General features: G+C 47.8%; 1 protein-coding gene across 1 annotated transcript in view; it reads left to right on the top strand.

The window, feature by feature from the left end:
• The first annotated feature begins 1,838 nt into the window (after nt 1-1,838).
• Nucleotides 1,839-20,771, top strand: part of LOC147748519 (coiled-coil domain-containing protein 159-like) — a 190,241-nt gene continuing 171,308 nt past the window's right edge. The window contains exon 1 of the mRNA XM_086962771.1: nt 1,839-1,941. The gene's annotated coding sequence lies outside the window, so the exon portion shown is untranslated. The remainder of the gene's footprint in view (nt 1,942-20,771) is intronic.

The raw sequence follows: 20,771 nt of genomic DNA, 5'->3' as shown, positions 1-20,771 counted from the left end.
AAGCTCAATGCGCATGCGCATTGAGCTTAAAAGTCACGGGCACTGCAAGGAATCGCCACGATTCCTTGCAGTGGATAGAGTGGATAAGCCCCCATAGTCTCGCTTGCTCGATGCGCATGCGCATCGACAGGCGAGACCTAAAAAAATGGCATAAAATATGCCAGTGTCAGAATTTTACATTTTATGCGACCCAGGTACCATAGGTGACCCTCATGTCAAAAATGAACTCAGGATGTCAGGGCCAGCATTTTTTCATAGTGGTCATCATCCCGTAGGCCAGGTTATCCACCTTTATGCCAAGAATTATCTCCATTGTGCTAGTACCAGCATTTTGTCACTGGTGCCCACATTCCAAGAATTTCTTGAAGTATGTCAGTATGTTTCCACAGGTGCCCTATAAGCCAGGAATTACCTCTGGTATAGCAGTATTTACCAATGGTGCCCTTCATGCCAAGACTTACCGCAAGTGTGCCAGTATTTTGTCACAGGTGTCTGTCATGCTAAGAATTGCCACAAGTATGCAAGTGCCAAGGGTGTCTCTATCATACAATATTTACCTTCAATATGACAGAGGCCACGATAAACCTGCAAGAATCACATCACATTGCCGCTCACACTCACTCATTCACACTCTTTCACTCACTCATGCATTCATTATCACAATCTTACACCCCACTACACTCATTCTCTCTTACTTGCTTTCACTCTTAATCTCACTCAATCCTTCTCACTCACACATATTTACTGATATGCACTCACACAATTTCTCTCACCACCTGTCACTGATTCTTGATGCCTTTCGCTCACATACACATGCTTGCACACAGAGACACAAATGCTCACACGCCAAGAGCGCTCTCTCACGTAAGCCCATTCTTATTCACAAGTACTCACACAAAATACATTTAAACCACTTTTACTTACCACTGCTGCCTCAAGGTGGTCATGTTTCGGCTAAGAGTACTCAATGTTTATAGCATTAATAAAGACAAATTAAATATTATTCACAATTACTAGAATTAAATATATAGGCAGAAAATAAAGAATGCAGAGCCACACCTGAGTTCCTGGCACTAATTTTGCTATCTCTGAGGCCTAGGGTCACAAAAGCAGTGCCAGGGGTGACAAGGGGCGCCCCAAACGACGTCCATGTGCATAATACTCACCTCCTTGTCTTTAAAAAAATCAGGACTCTCCTTCATAACTGGCTAGGAGAATCTGCAATTTTCCTTCTTAGGCATTTGTTGGCATGTATGGAAACAACTGTTCCTGCTACTCTTAGAGAGTGCACACTATGATAAAGTCTGTTCAATGGGTGCCCGCATGATGCCTTGTGATACAAGAGGTTTGCAAAATCCAAGGTTATATTGCGGTAACAAATCTTTGAAAAACGAGAACAGGCCTGGAAAATGGGTGTAGAAACAAAAACAACGTAAAATACATTCAAATGTGACAAAGCAAACAGTGACGTCACTCAAAAGAAGACCAGTGACATTGTCCGTCTCAATAACACAAGCAAACACAAGAATTTGCATATCCGGTTCGTTCTCAAAAGAAAATATATAATTAGCACCTGACTAGCTTGTGGGACTATATACTTCAGGAATATAAATTAGAATGAAACACAAAATTAAGCTACCGCAACCCCCTCTCGCCCCCCAAATAACTCTGACACCAAAGTATGTTTTATGCTTAAGAGTTTGCCGACCTACTTCATTTTTTCCCTCTCACTTGTAGGCTTGCTCTTATTTCCGTGGACATAGTCAGGGGCGTCTGTATCACTCGCAGAGCGGTCGTGACGACATCAGCAGGCCTCTGTGATGGTGGCTCCGGCCTAGGCCCCGCCCCCGGCGCAGCATAGCTGCTTTGTGGGTGCCCGGCAGGGTTACGTCCCTGTCGCGCTCTCTCGGATCCAGTGCAGGGCCGGGAACAAATAAGAAGGTATGCGTGGATCAAGATTATGTGACGCGCAAGTATGCCATGTTGGGTGAAAGCTTTTTGGGAGAGAATTTATGACTGTGTGATCTCATTGGCTTATATCCAGCTTGGCCCTTTGGGGGTTGTAGTTTACTTTACATTGAGGCATTCTAAAGTTTCCCAACAAACAGGTCCTGCAGAAAGCTATGGTTCTGAATCAGTGTAAGCAGCAAATACGTTTTAAGATCTCGTGGGCAAGCTGGGAACTGTGTTTCAAAGACGATGTACTGGAAATCCATCCTTGAAAACACCTGGGTATGCAGCTGTCAAGTGGTTCAATGTTCTGTGGGACATCTTCAGAAAGTCCTGCTTTTCGAACACTCCCTTGATCTCTGCCCAGCCGCCCAAAGAAAGATGAGGAGGCCTTGTCACAGCTCGGATTGCCACCTTGCCAGAGAAAAATACCGGCCATCTGTTCACGTCTAAGATTCTACAGAGGCCCGCCCGGTCATGAGTCTTAAGTGGAAATTTACATGAAATCTTCAGTATTCATTTTTAGCATGGCTTTTCGGTCATTGTTTACTTTAATTATCAGCTAGGGATCATTAAGGCAGCCGTTGAACACATTTTACCGTGTTTTCTTCTTACATTTATAGTTTAAAGTATGTACTGATAAGGGCAAAAATACTGACTTTAGGTGACCAACATTTTTGTACTAACAGTCTTACAGTTATAACAGTCATGCCGATAAAAAATGCGAAAAGAACAATTGATGGACAGAATGTAGAACAATGTCATACATTCACCCCAGTACAGAGATCTGGTCCTAAATCCATCGTAGTTTTACTCACCGTGCCATTCCAGTTTGGACCCAGCCATATGCAAATCAGTCCGGACCCTGCACCCATTGGGAACAGTCCAGCCGAACTGCCAGGCCAGGCGCAGTTTGGCTGGACTGTTCCCATGAGGCACAGGGTCAAGACGGATTTGCATACATCTAGGTCTGACCTGAGGTGGCAAAGTGAGCTAATGAATGACGATGGATTCAACCCAGATCTGTGACTTAGGGTGAGTGTTTGAAAAGTTTGAACACCCGTCCATCATCTCCTTGTGTTTTCTTTGTTCGCCCTAAGTTGGCAGGGTATGCCCAGACGTGGGTCCCTTGCTCACTTTGCCACTGGATTCAAGCTAGCCTAGCTGATGAAGGGTGGCAACCAGAAACCGGTCCCAGGATGCTTGTTTGCGGTTCAGGGAAGGCCTGGCTTGGCAGTTCGAGCTGGACTGTTCCCATGAGGCACAGGGTCAAGACTGATTTGCATATAGCTGGGTCTGAACTGAGGTGGCGAAGTGAGCTAAAAAATGATGATGGATTCAACCCAGATCTGTGACTGGAGGTTAGTGTTTGAAAAGTTCAAGCGCTCCATCCATCATCTTATTGTGTTTGATAATAAAAACACAGCCAGGTGGCAATGCTAGCCCAGCTTTCTTCATCTGAGTTTGTTTAGACCATCTTTATAACCTGAAACCACACCTGTTACTTATGAGGGTGCATGCATCAGTGTCAACCAACCGTGAAGGTGCTGAGTGGCACACTACTACTTCCTCCTGCAAACATAGTTCAAAACAATAAACAATAATGCCCCGGTTGCTTACTGGTAATCTTCATTACACCGAGTCCGAGCCTTACTTGCCATAGTCGTTACATAATGAGCAATAGCTCCTGTGGGCAGACCATCAAAGCAAAAGACAGTGTGCTAGTTTCTTATTCCCCAAGATGGACTACTCCCTCCCTCTAATTAGTATAAAAATAAGTCGTCCTTGTGCATATCCTGTTTAAATAATAAAACCTCTAATTGTTTAATTTGGTACCCTTCCTGAGATGGGAAGGATAGGGAAGTGAATTGTGGAGAGGAAAAATTGGGCTTGGAGTAATGGAGACTACTGAAAAGGGTCTGTTTCTAGATTATTTGCTGTTGGTATCTCCCTAGTGGGAATCGTAGTCCCTGGGAGCACCAAATCTTCACCCAACCCAGCTGAGGCAGGGGGAGGAGCTCTCTTGAAGCACTCATATCGCCATTACTGTTCCTGAGGTACAGGACTTGCCCAGGCAAAGCCCGGGCCAAGGGTGGGCCCGTCCTTCACCTGTCTTGACTGTAGGAGGCTAGGCTGTGTCCGGTCTCTCGGCTTGACGCTCTGGATGCAAACCCTTTGTCTACCAGTGGTAAAGGTAGCAGTGCTTTTCTTTTCCTCAATTTGTATGTAAGTTATAATTGTTATAACTGTCAGAGTGCTCTGTGGTTTACAATTCTTCATTAAGCATGGGGGAAAATAAGCCACCAGGAAGCAGTCAAGTTGCCACTCCGTCCTCCAAGGACACCTCTATCGATCGGATGCCTCAACATGGAGTAAATGTTATATGAAATGAAATTGCTCTTGCAGAGAAAAGGATGTTCTGTGGCTCAACTGATCCCAGCCATGAGCTTGTAAATGGCTTAGGAGCAAGTGTATTATCTACCTCACCCGCAAATGCTGTTTCACCGTTAAGAAATTAGATTCCGGGATGTTCTAACTCTCCAAGTTTAAATCTACTGTTAACAAATGGTCAGAAGAGCTAGCTTTCATGTCGGGGGTAAGGGGGGGTGGACGGGACATTGGGTCCCCTGCCATCCCGAGGAAATCCAAACACGGAGCCCACCTAAAACAAAATCAATCTAGTACCACAGTTGCTGCGCTGATTCAGGTTGCCACACAGGCCCACACTCAAAATGTGGGTAAAGATACACAATTTTTAACCACTACTTCTTGCAATACATCCCCACTGAGGGAAAGGACTACTGACTGGCTGACTCACAACGGCGCAGAGCAATTATTCGAGGACTTCTTCTCTTGTCTAAAATTGGAACTTTCTCCATTAACTGCTCGTGTAGATGCCTTTGAAAAGAAACTAGTACCTTTTGATCCTATTTGGTTGTGTTTTATCAAGCCAGCGCTGCTCTACCACCCGCAGACCTTACACGAATTAAGGAACCGCTGCCAGCTACATTCGCAGTGATTTTTGGCTCAAATTTGGTGCTCTTAGCAGCTGGTGTTTCCTCTAATACTCAACACCGCTTGGTCTCCTCTTCAAGTGGCACCGTGGGCTTCTTTAGTTCGAATCCATACTCTGGTCCTGCACCTGTTATCAGTAAGGAAGTGTGTCCGTTGCTACCTCTCAAAACTATACTATCGGTTAGCACTCTTGCTTCAGTGCCAGACCGCATAGTGATTAATCTTCCGCCTGTCGCTTGTCCTTATGTGGCTGTACTTACTGATGTACCACCCCTAGCAAGGGGTCAAGTGAATGTACAGAGGAATTGTTTAATAAATCCCTGAATTGGTTGGTGAGACACAAAAGTTTCCCTCTTGCGTATGCAAAGGATATTTTAATGGTCAGAAGATGTGCTTGGATTGGGCCACGATTAGCAGAAACCTCTGGAGACTGTTATTGTAAATTTTAGATTTCCTTTTATAGCATGTAAAGTATTGTTTGGATCAAGTCCGCAGTCAGCCCCAAGGAGCAATATTAGTCTTGTACCATTGGGCTTCTTTTACAAACCGGCAAGCCACTATGTCAATAATCCATAGCACTATGATAACGTAATCCGTAATCTTTGCATTAACCAGACTCCAGATTGCCAGCAGTGATTGCCCTCTCGCTCCCTTGGTACTTTTTGCCCTGGCTCAACTCCTAGGCCTTTTGCAAATGACCTACCAGATATTTGCAGCTGAGCCGCCGCTCTCTTTACTATTTCAACATTCAACAGATTCAATGTCCTTTCTTCAGTCGATTGATTCACTAGCGTAGATAGTTCAAATGCTTTACCAGACGTAGTTCCTATGGCTGTTCCTGTCTCCTTAACTAGAACCCACAATAATGTACCCACAGGCTGTAGATTCTCTTGATTGAGTTGGAATGTTGCGGGATTAGGAGAAAAGGCGAATAACCCTGACTGGTGCTCATTTAATAGTAAATATGATATTGCAGCCATGTGGGAGACCTAGGCCAACTCCCCAGTTGCCATAGATGGTTATGCTGGTTATTTAACACAAACAATTGCTTCCCTGTGGGTGAGAACGGTGGGCTGTCATACAGGCTGGGTCTATTCAAAGTTATGTGTGGATGATAAATAAACCTATCTATAATGGATCTGGACCCTTTCAAGCTTTGCAGTTCTGGGATTGACTGTCCCATTTTACATTTCATGTTGTTAATATTTACAACAATGATTTTGTTAATTGAGGTGTTAACTTTTTGCTCATTTGTTTGATTTTCTATCTAATCTTTCACCAGCCAAGAATAGTAGGATAATGCAACCATCCTATGTGCTGTGTGGAGATTTCAATGCTAAACTGGGTGAACCAATATTAAGAGTTGGGTCCTCGAACGGAGATGCTCAAGTAGTAACCAGAGATGAGAGGCGTGGTAAATTAGCCCGCTATTTAGCAACGCACAATTTAGTCAACCTCATCATCATCATCAATAAAGTCTTTATTTCGATTTTCAAAATCATAAAAGACAGAGTACATCAAACCTAGTTGAAGCATTCTCAGAGAGTGAGTTCCGACATTCCAGCCATAGAGGTCATGGTCAACCCTCTATAACTGATTATATATTTGTGTCCAGAAGCCTTTACCCTTTGTTTGTTGTTCAAACGGAATGGGGTGATCATAATGCACTCTCCCTTGTGGGATTCCTTCCCCTAAATAGATTCTCACCTACACCCGCAATTTCACCAGTACACCACTCTGGCGAATTCCTTAGGCTGGTTTGGAGACTCAGTAATCCCTCTGAGGCCTTAGCATCTCTTCTTAACCTGTATCAAGGACTATTTGTTAACTGTTTGGCTGAACCCCGTGGGGACTGTATGTTGTTATCTTATAATAGCTTAGCACTGGCCATAAAACAGTTTCTTTTAAACCTTACTCGGGCCAACAGGAATGTACAACGGTGGTTTGGTAAGTCATGCTCGATGGCTGATCATAATTTACAACAGGTTCTATCAATTACTCCCAGAGTGCAAGCTGATGTATTACCGGCTCGCTTGGTCTACAAACATGCCCTGAAGAAAAGGAAGAAAGCCCTGCATAAAAACGATTGGGAACCACTAGGAACAGCAGCAATGAGGGTTACCAGCAGTATTTTTGGGAATACAGTATAGAGTATAAGATCAATATCAATTGTAATATCTTGAGGGCAGACTGGGTCTCACATTTTACCACCATTTATTATCTAGAAGAGAATGTAGAATTAGACATCTCCCCATGTACAAAACTGTCAAGCACCTCACCACTTAACCTATCGTTGCCCGAGTTGGTGCTGGCTACACATCAGTGCACAGGTGCGAAAGTGTCCGGGCCAGATGGTATCCCAATGGACCTCTTAAAATGTAATGTAGAGGTATGGGGCCTGTTGATCACCAACATCTTTAACAGCTCCCTGAATATGAACATCTTGGTCTTTATCAACCACAGTGCCCATTTTTAAAAAGGGGGATTGCATGGCCCCAAAATGCTACCAACCTATTTCACTTATTGACAGCACAGTCAAAATTATTGGAAGAGAGATTTATAATCACCTGGTTGAGTGAGCTGAATACCGTAACATTCTTTTGCCCATCCATTATGGATTCTGCCATGGACTAGAAACAACCGAGCAGTGCTTGATCTTGAGTTTAATCATAAATAAATATACTGTGGCTAAGCACTGCCCCCTGTAATTTGGGTTTATGGACCTGTCTACGGCATTTGACTCAGTGAATAGTTCAAAGCTGTGGCTAATGCTGTTGGAACTCAGGAGCCAGGCTTTTTTGGTCATCTTTCTGTATTACCTACATGTCGATCTCAAAGCCAAGGTGCGTATCAGCTCAAATGGTGACATGTTGCCTGACCTTTGTTTAAAACCTGGAGTGTGCGAAGGGTGCACATGGGCCCCTTTACTGTTTATTATATATATATATAAAAGATCTTTGACCCCAATACACATCAATTAAGATCAATTGGGTCACCCTGTATCCCTCGGAACCTGGGTTAATAGTTATAAAGCTACAAGTGGTTCCATTCAGAACCTGATTATTTCTTTCACAATCAATGGTGATTTTGTACTAGACTTCTATAAATGTACCACACCTATGTAAGTTTTTATCAAAAATATATATGTTTATTAAATTTATTTGTTTTATTTCTCTATTTTTCTTGTTAGTTGTGGGGGCTGTCTGACAAAGAAAACAGAATAACAAATACACAGACAATTCAATGGGTGACTGTGGTGATATATAGTGCAAATGGGTGACCTTTCAAATACAAACAAAAAACAAGACGATAACATAAATTCTCCCTCCTTTTCAGGTCTTTCACTTTAGCTAGTCCTATTTTTAGGTCTTGCTGAGTCAGGGCATGCGCTGCACTGCAAGACATTTCGTTAGGGCTTTTAAAAGTCCTACCACAGCTCTTTGTGTGGCATTCTGTCTGCGGTCACGTGCACAGACATATATGGCTTTCCTCTCGCTCGGCCAAGCGAGCGCGCCTCGCTTCTATGGCTCTCCCCTTCCCCCACCACAGAGCGCGTCTCGCCCATGTTTTGCTGTGTTCTACCTGTTAATGTTGCTTATGAAAATCTGCAGTAATTTGGAAAAGTAAAATGCTTATTTGCTTTTTTTAAAAACAATTTTTAACGTGATCTCAGTCCAGGGACTGGAAATGCTGAACATAGGCTTAAACTGCCTCCATGCAGGTACTCTGGTAACTTATCAGCTTAAACTTTATTTAAGCTAGCATTGGTTGAGATAAGTAATTTTGTTTTTCTAAAGTTGCTTTCCCATGCTTCTGGTGGATAGTCTCTAAAAATGGGAGTTGCTGACAAATGGCTAGTGGCCAAAAAAGAACCTCAAACCGCCTGTGTGAAAGCTGTTTCATTTTCTTTTAACTTTAGGTCAAGAAGGCTGGTTAAAAATACAGCGCATCTATGGTCGGTGGAGGAGAGGTCAGGCTGACCTCTCCCCTCACAGCAGTACTCCTGATAAAAGGACAATTAGGCTGTTGCGGAGTACAGCAAGCTGGCACGCTGCTATCTCCTCAGACCTTTTGGAAACATAACCTATGGCATGATTGCTGCTAATGGAGGGAAAGCAAGTGCTGGGACTGAAAGTCTCAAGAAAGTGCTGACTCGGGCTGATGACAGACGGTTGCTTTTTGTTTGTTTTTGCTCCAGTCTGTTCTCTTTGCTCCTGGAAACGTCATAGACGACGTTTGCATAAACTTTTTAAATGTTTTGCAGAGGTATCTCTCGAGCAGCTGATGCAGGACCCCTATCCAGCAGAATAAAGAAAGTATTTTTAAAAACCGTCGGACGCCTCAGCTTTGAAGCTTCAAAGAAATCCCTTTTGGAAACATTCCACCTCGTCACCTTTTGGTTATGCATCCCCATGGTGGCTGGTATATCCTTTCCAGTGAACCTTATATCACTAAAATGGTTGGCACCATGTGATGTCTTATACTCTACCCTTACCAGAGATGCATAGCTGGTTGTGTACATAAAACAACATATCTTTAGGACATTAGACCCATGAGTCTGTACTTGATGAGTTTGGATTTCTCTCAAATGAGGAACATATGGTAGACCTTGTTAAATGGAGCTTAATAAGACTCAATTTCATATGTTCTTTTACTGAGGGCATCTGCCCCTGTAAAACTTTAACACGATTTTATCTAGTCCAAGTCACAGAGCTTTTGAACCTTCGGGTTCTTGAGGCCTCAGTCTGATCTCTTGATAGATTGCATTCCTGGTCATGGCTTCAGCCAGGTTAGTGTGTGCACTCAAAGCCCTGGATTTCATTACCATATAGTTGCCTAACAAGACCTTCTTTCATTTACCCAGTGCTGCATGATGCTGTTACTGACGTTGATTCCTGGTACAGTTACTGGCTGATGTTAAACCTGGGTGAGGAGGGTTGTTGGCGAGGTTCACAGGGTACAATAGGATTTGGTCTATACTGCCCGTTCTATTCTGTGTTTTTTGTGACAAGTGGTTAGTGCATTTTTGGGCGTTAATAGTGCTGCTAATCCGCTTACAATATATTCACTATTTTCTCTAACTCCCTGTTCTCTTCTCCCGTGCTGATCTGCTGTTCTCTTCCACCCCACCACCTTCTTTAATTTCCTGTTCTCTTCTCCCGTGCTGATCTGCTATTCACTTCCACCACCTCCTTCTCTAACTCCTTGTTCTGTTCTCCTGTGCTGATCTGCTGATCTATTCCACCCGCTCCCTTCTCTAACTCCCTGTTCTCTTCTCCCGTGCTAATCTGCTGTTTCCTTCCACCCCCTCCTTCTCTAACCACCTGTTCTGTTCTCCCGTGCTGATCTGCTGCTCTCTTCCTCCCCACCCCATTCTCTAACTCCCTGTTCTCTTCTCCCATGCTGATCTGCTGTTCCCTTCCACCTCCTCCTTCTCTAACTCCCTGTTCTCTTCTCCAGTGCTGATCTGCTGTTCTCTTCCACCCGCCTCCTTCTCTAACTCCCTGTTCTCTTCTCCCATGCTGATCTGCTGTTCTCTTTCACCCTGTCTCCTTCTCTAACGCGTTGTTCTCTTCTCCTGTGCTAATCTGCTGTGCTCTTCCACCCGCCTCCTTCTGTAACTCCCTCTTCTCTTCTCCTGTGCCGATCTGCTGTTCTCTTCCACCCGCCTCCTTCTTTAACTCCCTGTTCTCTTCTCTTCTCCTGTGCTGTTCTGCTGCTCTCTTCCACCGCCTCCTTCTTTAACTCCCAGTTCTGTTCTCCCGTGCTGATCTGCTGTTCTGTTCCACCCGCCCCCTTCTGTAACTCCCAGTTCTCTTCTCCCATGCTGATCTGCTGTTCCCTTCCACTGCCTCCTTCTCTAACTCCCTGTTCTCTTTTCCCATGCTGATCTGCTGTTCTCTTCCACCCGCCTCCTTCTCTAACTCCCTGTTCTCTTCTCCCGTGCTGATCTGCTGTTCTCTTTCACCCGCCTCCTTCTCTAACTCCCTGTTCTCTTCTCCTGTGCTAATCTGCTGTTCTCGCCACCCGCCTCCTTCTGTAACTCCCTGTTCTCTTCTCCTGTGCCGATCTGCTGTTCTCTTTCACCCGCCTCCTTCTCTAACTCCCGGTTCTCTTCTCCCGTGCTGATCTGCTGTTCTCTTTCACCCGCCTCCTTCTCTAACTCCCTGTTCTCTTCTCCTGTGCTAATCTGCTGTTCTCGCCCACCCGCCTCCTTCTTTAACTCCCTGTTCTGTTCTCCCGTGGTGATCTGCTGCTCTCTTCCACCCGGCCCTTTCTCTAACTCCCTGGTCTCTTCTCCCGTGCTGATCTGCTGTTCCCTTCCACCACCTCCTTCTCTAACTCCCTGTTCTCTTCTCCCATGCTGATCTGCTACTCTCTTCCACCCCACCCCCTTTTTTAACTCCCTGTTCTCTTCCCCCATGCTGATCTGCTGTTCCCTTCCACCTCCTCCTTCTCTAACTCTCTGTTCTCTTCTCCCATGCTGATCTGCTGTTCCCTTCCACTGCCTCCTTCTCTAACTCCCTGTTCTCTTTTCCCATGTTGATCTGCTGTTCTCTTCCACCCGCCTCCTTCTCTAACTCCCTGTTCTCTTCTCCCGTGCTAATCTGCTGTTCTCGTCCACGCGCCTCCTTCTGTAACTCCCTGTTCTCTTCTCCTGTGCCGATCTGCTGTTCTCTTTCACCCGCCTCCTTCTCTAACTCCCGGTTCTCTTCTCCCGTGCTGATCTGCTGTTCTCTTTCACCGCCTCCTTCTCTAACTCCCTGTTCTCTTCTCCTGTGCTAATCTGCTGTTCTCGTCCACCCGCCTCCTTCTTTAACTCCCTGTTCTGTTCTCCCGTGGTGATCTGCTGCTCTCTTCCACCCCGGCCCCTTCTCTAATTCCCTGGTCTCTTCTCCCATGCTGATCTGCTGTTCCCTTTCACCACTTCCTTCTCTAACTCCCTGTTCTGTTCTCCCGTGCTGATCTGCTACTCTCTTCCACCCGCCCCCTTCTCTAACTCCCTGTTCTCTTCTCCCATGCTGATCTGCTACTCTCTTCCACCCCACCCCCTTTTTTAACTCCCTGTTCTCTTCTCCCATGCTGATCTGCTGTTCCCTTCCACCACCTCCTTCTCTAACTCTCTGTTCTTTTCTCCCGTGCTGATCTGCTGTTCTCTTCCACCGCCTCCTTATCTAACTCCCTGTTCTCTTCCCCTGTGCTAATCTGCTGTTCTCTTCCACCGCCTCCTTCTGTAAATCCCTGTTCTCTTCTCCTGTGCCAATTTGCTGTTCTCTTCCACCCCTCCTCCTTCTTTAACTCCCTGTTCTCTTCTCCCGTGCTGATCTGCTGTTCTCTTCCACCCACCTCCTTCTTTACCTCTCTGTTCTCTTCTCCTGTGCAGATCTGCTGTTCTGTTCCACCCCATCTCCTTCTTTAACTCCCTGTTCTCTTCTCTTCTCCTGTGCTGTTCTGCTGCTCTCTTCCACCGCCTCCTTCTTTAACTCCCTGTTCTGTTCTCCTGTGCTGATCTGCTGTTCTGTTCCACCCCATCTCCTTCTTTAACTCCCTGTTCTCTTCTCTTCTCCTGTGCTGTTCTGCTGCTCTCTTCCACCGCCTCCTTCTTTAACTCCCTGTTCTGTTCTCCCATGCTGATCTGCTGCTCTATTCCACCCGCCCCCTTCTCTAACTCCCTGTTCTTTTCTCCCATGCTGATCTGCTGTTCCCTTCCACCACCTCCTTCTCTAACTCCCTGTTCTGTTCTCCTGTGCTGATCTGCTGTTCCCTTCCACTGCCTCCTTCTCTAACTCCCTGTTCTCTTTTCCCATGCTGATCTGCTGTTCTCTTCCACACACCTCCTTCTCTAACTCTGTTCTCTTCTCCCGTGCTGATCTGCTGTTCTGCTGTTCTGTTCCACCCCACCTCCTTCTTTAACTCCCTGTTCTCTTCTCCTGTGCTGTTCTGCTGCTCTCTACCACCGCCTCCTTCTTTAACTCCCTGTTCTGTTCTCCCGTGCTGATCTGCTGTTCTCTTCCACCCGCCTCCGGTTCTAACTCCCTGTTCTCTTCTCCCGTGCTGATCTGCTGTTCTCTTCCACCCGCCTCCTTCTCTAACTCCCGGTTCTCTTCTCCCGTGCTGATCTGCTGTTCTCTTTCACCCGCCTCCTTCTCTAACTCCCTGTTCTCTTCTCCTGTGCTAATCTGCTATTCTCGTCCACCCGCCTCCTTCTGGAACTCACTGTTCTCTTCTCCTGTGCAGATCTGCTATTCTCTTCCACCCGCTTCCTTCTTTAACTCCCCGTTCTCTTCTCCCTTGCTGATCTGCTGTTCTCTTCCACCCGCCTCTTTCTTTAACTCCCTGTTCTCTTCGCCCGTGCTGATCTGCTGCTCCCTTCCACCCGCCTCCTTCTTTAACTCCCTGTTCCTTTCTCCCAAGCTGATCTGCTGTTCTCTTCCACCCTCCTCCTTCTTTAACTCCATGTTCTCTTCTCCCATGCTGATCTGCTGCTCTCTTCCACCCCACCTCCTTCTTTAACTCCCTGTTCTCTTCTCCCGTGCTGACCTGCTGTTCTCTTCCACCGCCTCATTCTCTAACTCCCTGTTCTCTTCTTCTGTGGTGATCTTTCTGCTCTCTTCCATCCGCCTCCTTCTCTGACTCACTTTTCACTTCTCCTGTGCTGATCTGTTGTTCTCTTCAACCCGCCTCCTTTTCTAACTCCCTGTTCTCTTCTCCTGTGCTAATCTGCTGTTCTTGTCCACCCGCCTCCTTTTGTAACTCCCTGTTCTCTTCTCCTGTGCCGATCTGCTGTTCTCTTTCACCCGCCTCCTTCTCTAACTCCCGGTTCTCTTCTCCCGTGCTGATCTGCTGTTATCTTTCACCCGCCTCCTTCTCTAACTCCCTGTTCTCTTCTCCTGTGCTAATCTGCTGTTCTCGTCCACCCGCCTCCTTCTTTAACTCCCTGTTCTGTTCTCCCGTGGTGATCTGCTGCTCTCTTCCACCCCGGCCCCTTCTCTAACTCCCTGGTCTCTTCTCCCGTGCTGATCTGCTGTTCCCTTCCACCACCTCCTTCTCTAACTCCCTGTTCTGTTCTCCCGTGCTGATCTGCTACTCTCTTCCACCCGCCCCCTTCTACTCCCTGTTCTCTTCTCCCGTGCTGATCTGCTGTTCCCTTCCACCGCCTCCTTATCTAACTCCCTGTTCTCTTCTCCTGTGCTAATCTGCTGTTCTCTTCCACCGCCTCCTTCTGTAACTCCATGTTCTCTTCTCCTCTGCCAATTTGCTGTTCTCTTCCACCCCTCCTCCTTCTTTAACTCCCTGTTCTCTTCTCCCGTGCTGATCTGCTGTTCTCTTCCACCCACCTCCTTCTTTACCTCTCTGTTCTCTTCTCCTGTGCAGATCTGCTGTTCTGTTCCACCCCATCTCCTTCTTTAACTCCGTGTTCTCTTCTCTTCTCCTGTGCTGTTCTACTGCTCTCTTCCACCGCCTCCTTCTTTAACTCCCTGTTCTGTTCTCCCATGCTGATCTGCTGCTCTATTCCACCCGCCCCCTTCTCTAACTCCCTGTTCTCTTCTCCCATGCTGATCTGCTGTTCCCTTCCACCACCTCCTTCTCTAACTCCCTGTTCTGTTCTCCTGTGCTGATCTGCTGTTCCCTTCCACTGCCTCCTTCTCAAACTCCCTGTTCTCTTTTCCCATGCTGATCTGCTGTTCTCTTCCACCCACCACCTTCTCTAACTCTGTTCTCTTCTCCCGTGCTGGTCTGCTGTTCTGCTGTTCTGTTCTACCCCACCTCCTTCTTTAACTCCCTGTTCTCTTCTCCTGTGCTGTTCTGCTGCTCTCTACCACCGCCTCCTTCTTTAACTCCCTGTTCTGTTCTCCCGCCGTGCTGATCTGCTGTTCTCTTCCACCCGCCTCCGGTTCTAACTCCCTGTTCTCTTCTCCCGTGCTGATCTGCTGTTCTCTTCCACCCGCCTCCTTCTCTAACTCCCGGTTCTCTTCTCCCGTGCTGATCTGCTGTTCTCTTTCACCCGCCTCCTTCTCTAACTCCCTGTTCTCTTCTCCTGTGCTAATCTGCTGTTCTCGTCCACCCGCCTCCTTCTGTAACTCACTGTTCTCTTCTCCTGTGCAGATCTGCTATTCTCTTCCACCCGCTTCCTTCTTTAACTCCCTGTTCTCTTCTCCCTTGCTGATCTGCTGTTCTCTTCCACCCGCCTCTTTCTTTAACTCCCTGTTCTCTTCTCCCGTGCTGATCTGCTGCTCCCTTCCACCCGCCTCCTTATTTAACTCCCTGTTCCTTTCTCCCAAGCTGATCTGCTGTTCTCTTCCACCCTCCTCCTTCTTTAACTCCCTGTTCGCTTCTCCCATGCTGATCTGCTGCTCTCTTCCACCCCACCTCCTTCTTTAACTCCCTGTTCTCTTCTCCCGTGCTGACCTGCTGTTCTCTTCCACCTCCTCATTCTCTAACTCCCTGCTCTCTTCTTCTGTGGTGATCTTTCTGCTCTCTTCCATCCGCCTCCTTCTCTGACTCACTTTTCACTTCTCCCGTGCTGATCTGTTGTTCTCTTCCACCCGCCTCCTTTTCTAACTCCCTGTTCTCTTCTCCTGTGCTAATCTGCTGTTCTCGTCCACCCGCCTCCTTCTGTAACTCCCTGTTCTCTTCTCCTGTGCCGATCTGCTGTTCTCTTTCACCCGCCTCCTTCTCTAACTCCCGGTTCTATTCTCCCGTGCTGATCTGCTGTTCTCTTTCACCCGCCTCCTTCTCTAACTCCCTGTTTTCTTCTCCTGTGCTAATCTGCTGTTCTCGTCCACCCGCCTCCTTCTTTAACTCCCTGTTCTGTTCTCCCGTGGTGATCTGCTGCTCTCTTCCACCCCGGCCCCTTCTCTAACTCCCTGGTCTCTTCTCCCGTGCTGATCTGCTGTTCCCTTCCACCACCTCCTTCTCTAACTCCCTGTTCTGTTCTCCCGTGCTGATCTGCTACTCTCTTCCACCCGCCCCCTTCTCTAACTCCCTGTTCTCTTCTCCCGTGCTGATCTGCTGTTCCCTTCCACCGCCTCCTTATCTAACTCCCTGTTCTCTTCTCCTGTGCTAATCTGCTGTTCTCTTCCACCCGCCTCCTTCTGTAACTCCCTGTTCTCTTCTCCTGTGCCAATTTGCTGTTCTCTTCCACCCCTCCTCCTTCTTTAACTCCCTGTTCTCTTCTCCCGTGCTGATCTGCTGTTCTCTTCCACCCACCTCCTTCTTTACCTCTCTGTTCTCTTCTCATGTGCAGATCTGCTGTTCTGTTCCACCCCACCTCCTTCTTTAACTCCCTGTTCTCTTCTCTTCTCCTGTGCTGTTCTGCTGCTCTCTTCCACCGCCTCCTTCTTTAACTCCCTGTTCTGTTCTCCCATGCTGATCTGCTGCTCTATTCCACCCGCCCCCTTCTCTAACTCCCTGTTCTCTTCTCCCATGCTGATCTGCTGTTCCCTTCCAACACCAACTTCTCTAACTCCCTGTTCTGTTCTCCTGTGCTGATCTGCTGTTCCCTTACACTGCCTCCTTCTCTAACTCCCTGTTCTCTTTTCCCATGCTGATCTGCTGTTCTCTTCCACCGCCTCCTTCTCTAACTCTGTTCTCTTCTCCCGTGCTGATCTGCTGTTCTGCTGTTCTGTTCCACCCCACCTCCTTCTTTAACTCCCTGTTCTCTTCTCCTGTGCTGTTCTGCTGCTCTTTACCACCGCCTCCTTCTTTAACTCCCTGTTCTGTTCTCCCGTGCTGATCTGCTGTTCTCTAACACCCCGCCTCCGGTTCTAACTCCCTGTTCTCTTCTCCCGTGCTGATCTGCTGTTCTCTTCAACCCGCCTCCTTCTCTAACTCCGGTTCTCTTCTCCCGTGCTGATCTGCTGTTCTCTTTCACCCGCCCCCTTCTCTAACTCCCTCTTCTCTTCTCATGTGCTAATCTGCTGTTCTCTTCCACCCGCCTCCTTCTGTAACTCACTGTTCTCTTCTCCTGTGCAGATCTGCTATTCTCTTCCACCCGCTTCCTTCTTTAACTTCTCTGTTCTCTTCTCCTGTGCAGATCTGCTATTCTCTTCCACCCGCTTCCTTCTTTAACTTCCCTGTTCTCTTCTCCCTTGCTGATCTGCTGTTCTCTTCCACCCGCCTCTTTCTTTAACTCCCTGTTCTCTTCTCCCGTGCTGATCTGCTGCTCCCTTCCACCCGCCTCCTTCTTTAACTCCCTGTTCCTTTCTCCCAAGCTGATCTGCTGTTCTCATCCACCCTCCTCCTTCTTTAACTCCCTGTTCTCTTCTCCCATGCTGATCTGCTGCTCTCTTCCACCCCACCTCCTTCTTTAACTCCCTGTTCTCTTCTCCCATGCTGACCTGCTGTTCTCTTCCACAGCCTCATTCTTTAACTCCCTGTTCTCTTCTTCTGTGGTGATCTTTCTGCTCTCTTCCATCCGACTCCTTCTCTGACTCACTTTTCACTTCTCCCGTGCTGATCTGTTGTTCTCTTCCACCCGCCTCCTTTTCTAACTCCCTGTTCTCTTCTCCTGTGCTGATCTCCTGTTCTTTTCCACCAGCTTCCCTCTGTAACTCCCTGTTCTCTTCTCCTGTGCTGATCTGCTGTTCTCTTCCACCCCACCTCCTTCTTTAACTCCCTGTTCTCTTCTCTTCTCCTGTGCTGTTCTGCTGCTCTCTTCCACCGCCTCCTTCTTTAACTCCCTGTTCTGTTCTCCCATGCTGATCAGCTGCTCTATTCCACCCGCCCCCTTCTCTAACTCCCTGTTCTCTTCTCCCATGCTGATCTGCTGTTCCCTTCCACCACCTCCTTCTCTAACTCCGTGTTCTGTTCTCCTGTGCTGATCTGCTGTTCCCTTTCACTGTTCTCCTTCTCTAACTCCCTGTTCTCTTCTCCTTTGCTAATCTGCTGTTTTCTTCCACCCGCCTCCTTCTGTAACTCCCTGTTCTCTTCTCCTGTGCCGATCTGCTGTTTTCTTCCACCCCGCCTCCTTCTTTAACTCCGTGTTCTCTTCTTCCGTGCTGATCTGCTGTTCTCTTCCACCCCACCTCCTTCTTTACCTCTCTGTTCTCTTCTCCCGGGCCGATCTGCTGTTCTCTTCCACCGCCTCCTTCTTTAACTCCCTGTTCTCTTCTCCCGTGCTGAGCTGCTGCTCTCTTCCACCCGCCTCCTTCTTTCACTCCGCTTTCTTTTCTCCCGTGCTGAAATGCTGTTGTCTTCCACCGCCTTCTTCTTTAACTCCTAGTTCTCTTCTCCTGTGCTAATCTGCTGCTCTCTTTCACCCCACCTCTTTCTTTACCTCCCTGTTCTCTTATCTTCTCCTGTGCTGTTCTGCTGCTCTCTTCCACGCCTCCTTCTTTAACTCCCTGTTCTGTTCTCCCGTGCTGATCTGCTGCTCTCTTCCACGCCACCTCCTTCTTTAACTCCCTGTTCTCTTCTCCCATGCTGACCTGTTGTTCTCTTCCACCGCCTCATTCTCTAACTCCCTGTTCTCTTCTTCTGTGGTGATCTTTCTGCTCTCTTCCATCCGCCTCCTTCTCTGACTCACTTTTCACTTCTCCCGTGCTGATCTGTTGTTCTCTTCCACCCGCCTCCTTTTCTAACTCCCTGTTCTCTTCTCCTGTGCTGATCTCCTGTTCTTTTCCACCAGCTTCCTTCTGTAACTCCCTGTTCTCTTCTCCTGTGCCGATCTCCTGTTCTTTTCCACCCGCGTCCTTCCTTAACTCCCTGTTCTCTTCTCCTGTGCTGATCTGCTGTTCTCTTCCACCCCACCTCCTTCTTTTACTCCCTGTTCTCTTCTGCTGTGCTCATCTGCTGCTCTCTTCCACCCGCCTCCTTCTCTAACTCCGTTTTCTTCTCTTCTCCCGTGCTGATCTGCTGCTTTCTTCCACTACCACCCTTCTCTAACTCCCTGTTCTCTTCTCCTATGCTGATCTGCTCTTCCCTTCCACCGCCTCCTTCTCTAACTCTCTGTTCTCTTCTCCAGTGCTGATCTGCTGTTCTGTTCCACCCCACCTCCTTCTTTAACTCCCTGTTCTCTTCTCTTCTCCTGTGCTGTTCTGCTGCTCTCTTCCACCGCCTCCTTCTTTAACTCCCTGTTCTGTTCTCCCATGCTGATCAGCTGCTCTATTCCACCCGCCCCCTTCTCTAACTCCCTGTTCTCTTCTTCCATGCTGATCTGCTGTTCCCTTTCACTGTCCTCCTTCTCTAACTCCCTGTTCTCTTCTCCTTTGCTAATCTGCTGTTTTCTTCCACCCGCCTCCTTCTGTAACTCGCTGTTCTCTTCTCCTGTGCCGATCTGCTGTTTTCTTCCACCCCGCCTCCTTCTTTAACTCTGTGTTCTCTTCTTCCCTGCTGATCTGCTGTTCTCTTCCACCCCACCCCCTTCTCTAACTCCCTGTTCTCTTCTCCGTGATGATCTGCTGTTCCCTTCCACCACCTCCTTCTCTAACTCCCTGTTCTGCTCTCCTGTGCTGATCTGCTGCTCTTTTCCACCCGGCCCTCTTCGCTAACTCTCTGTTCTCTTCTCCCATGCCGATCTGCTGTTCCCTTTCACTGTCCTCCTTCTCTAACTCCCGGTTCTCTTCTCCTTTGCTAATCTGCTGTTTTCTTCCACCCGCCTCCTTCTGTAACTAACTCCCTGTTCTCTTCTCCTGTGCCGATCTGCTGTTTTCTTCCACCCCGCCTCCTTCTTTAACTCCGTGTTCTCTTCTTCCGTGCTGATCTGCTGTTCTCTTCCACCCCACCTCCTTCTTTACCTCTCTGTTCTCTTCTCCCGGGCCGATCTGCTGTTCTCTTCCACCGCCTCCTTTTTTAACTCCCTGTTCTCTTCTCTCGTGCTGAGCTGCTGCTCTCTTCCACCCGCCTCCTTCTTTCACTCCGCTTTCTTTTCTCCCGTGCTGAAATGCTGTTGTCTTCCACCGCCTTCTTCTTTAACTTCTAGTTCTCTTCTCCTGTGCTAATCTGCTGCTCTCTTTCACCCCACCTCTTTCTTTACCTCCCTGTTCTCTTATCTTCTCCTGTGCTGTTCTGCTGCTCTCTTCCACCGCCTCCTTCTTTAACTCCCTGTTCTGTTCTCCCGTGCTGATCTGCTGCTCTCTTCCACCCCACCTCCTTCTTTAACTCCCTGTTCTCTTCTCCCATGCTGACCTGCTGTTCTCTTCCACCGCCTCATTCTCTAACTCCCTGTTCTCTTCTTATGTGGTGATCTTTCTGCTCTCTTCCATCCGCCTCCTTCTCTGACTCACTTTTCACTTCTCCCGTGCTGATCTGTTGTTCTCTTCCACCCGCCTCCTTTTCTAACTCCCTGTTCTCTTCTCCTGTGCTGATCTCCTGTTCTTTTCCACCAGCTTCCTTCTGTAACTCCCTGTTCTCTTCTCATGTGCCGATCTCCTGTTCTTTTCCACCCGCGTCCTTCCTTAACTCCCTGTTCTCTTCTCCTGTGCTGATCTGCTGTTCTGTTCCACCCCACCTCCTTCTTTAACTCCCTGTTCTCTTCTCTTCTCCTGTGCTGTTCTGCTGCTCTCTTCCACCGCCTCCTTCTTTAACTCCCTGTTCTGTTCTCCCATGCTGATCAGCTGCTCTATTCCACCCGCCCCCTTCTCTAACTCCCTGTTCTCTTCTCCCATGCTGATCTGCTGTTCCCTTCCACCACCTCCTTCTCTAACTCCGTGTTCTGTTCTCCTGTGCTGATCTGCTGTTCCCTTTCACTGTCCTCCTTCTCTAACTCCCTGTTCTCTTCTCCTTTGCTAATCTGCTGTTTTCTTCCACCCGCCTCCTTCTGTAACTCCCTGTTCTCTTCTCCTGTGCCGATCTGCTGTTTTCTT

This window comes from Lissotriton vulgaris, chromosome 1_1 (genome assembly GCF_964263255.1).
Source record: "Lissotriton vulgaris chromosome 1_1, aLisVul1.2, whole genome shotgun sequence".
In the NCBI taxonomy this organism is placed as follows: Eukaryota; Metazoa; Chordata; class Amphibia; order Caudata; family Salamandridae; genus Lissotriton; species Lissotriton vulgaris.
This window is presented reverse-complemented; position numbering and strand designations above follow the sequence as displayed.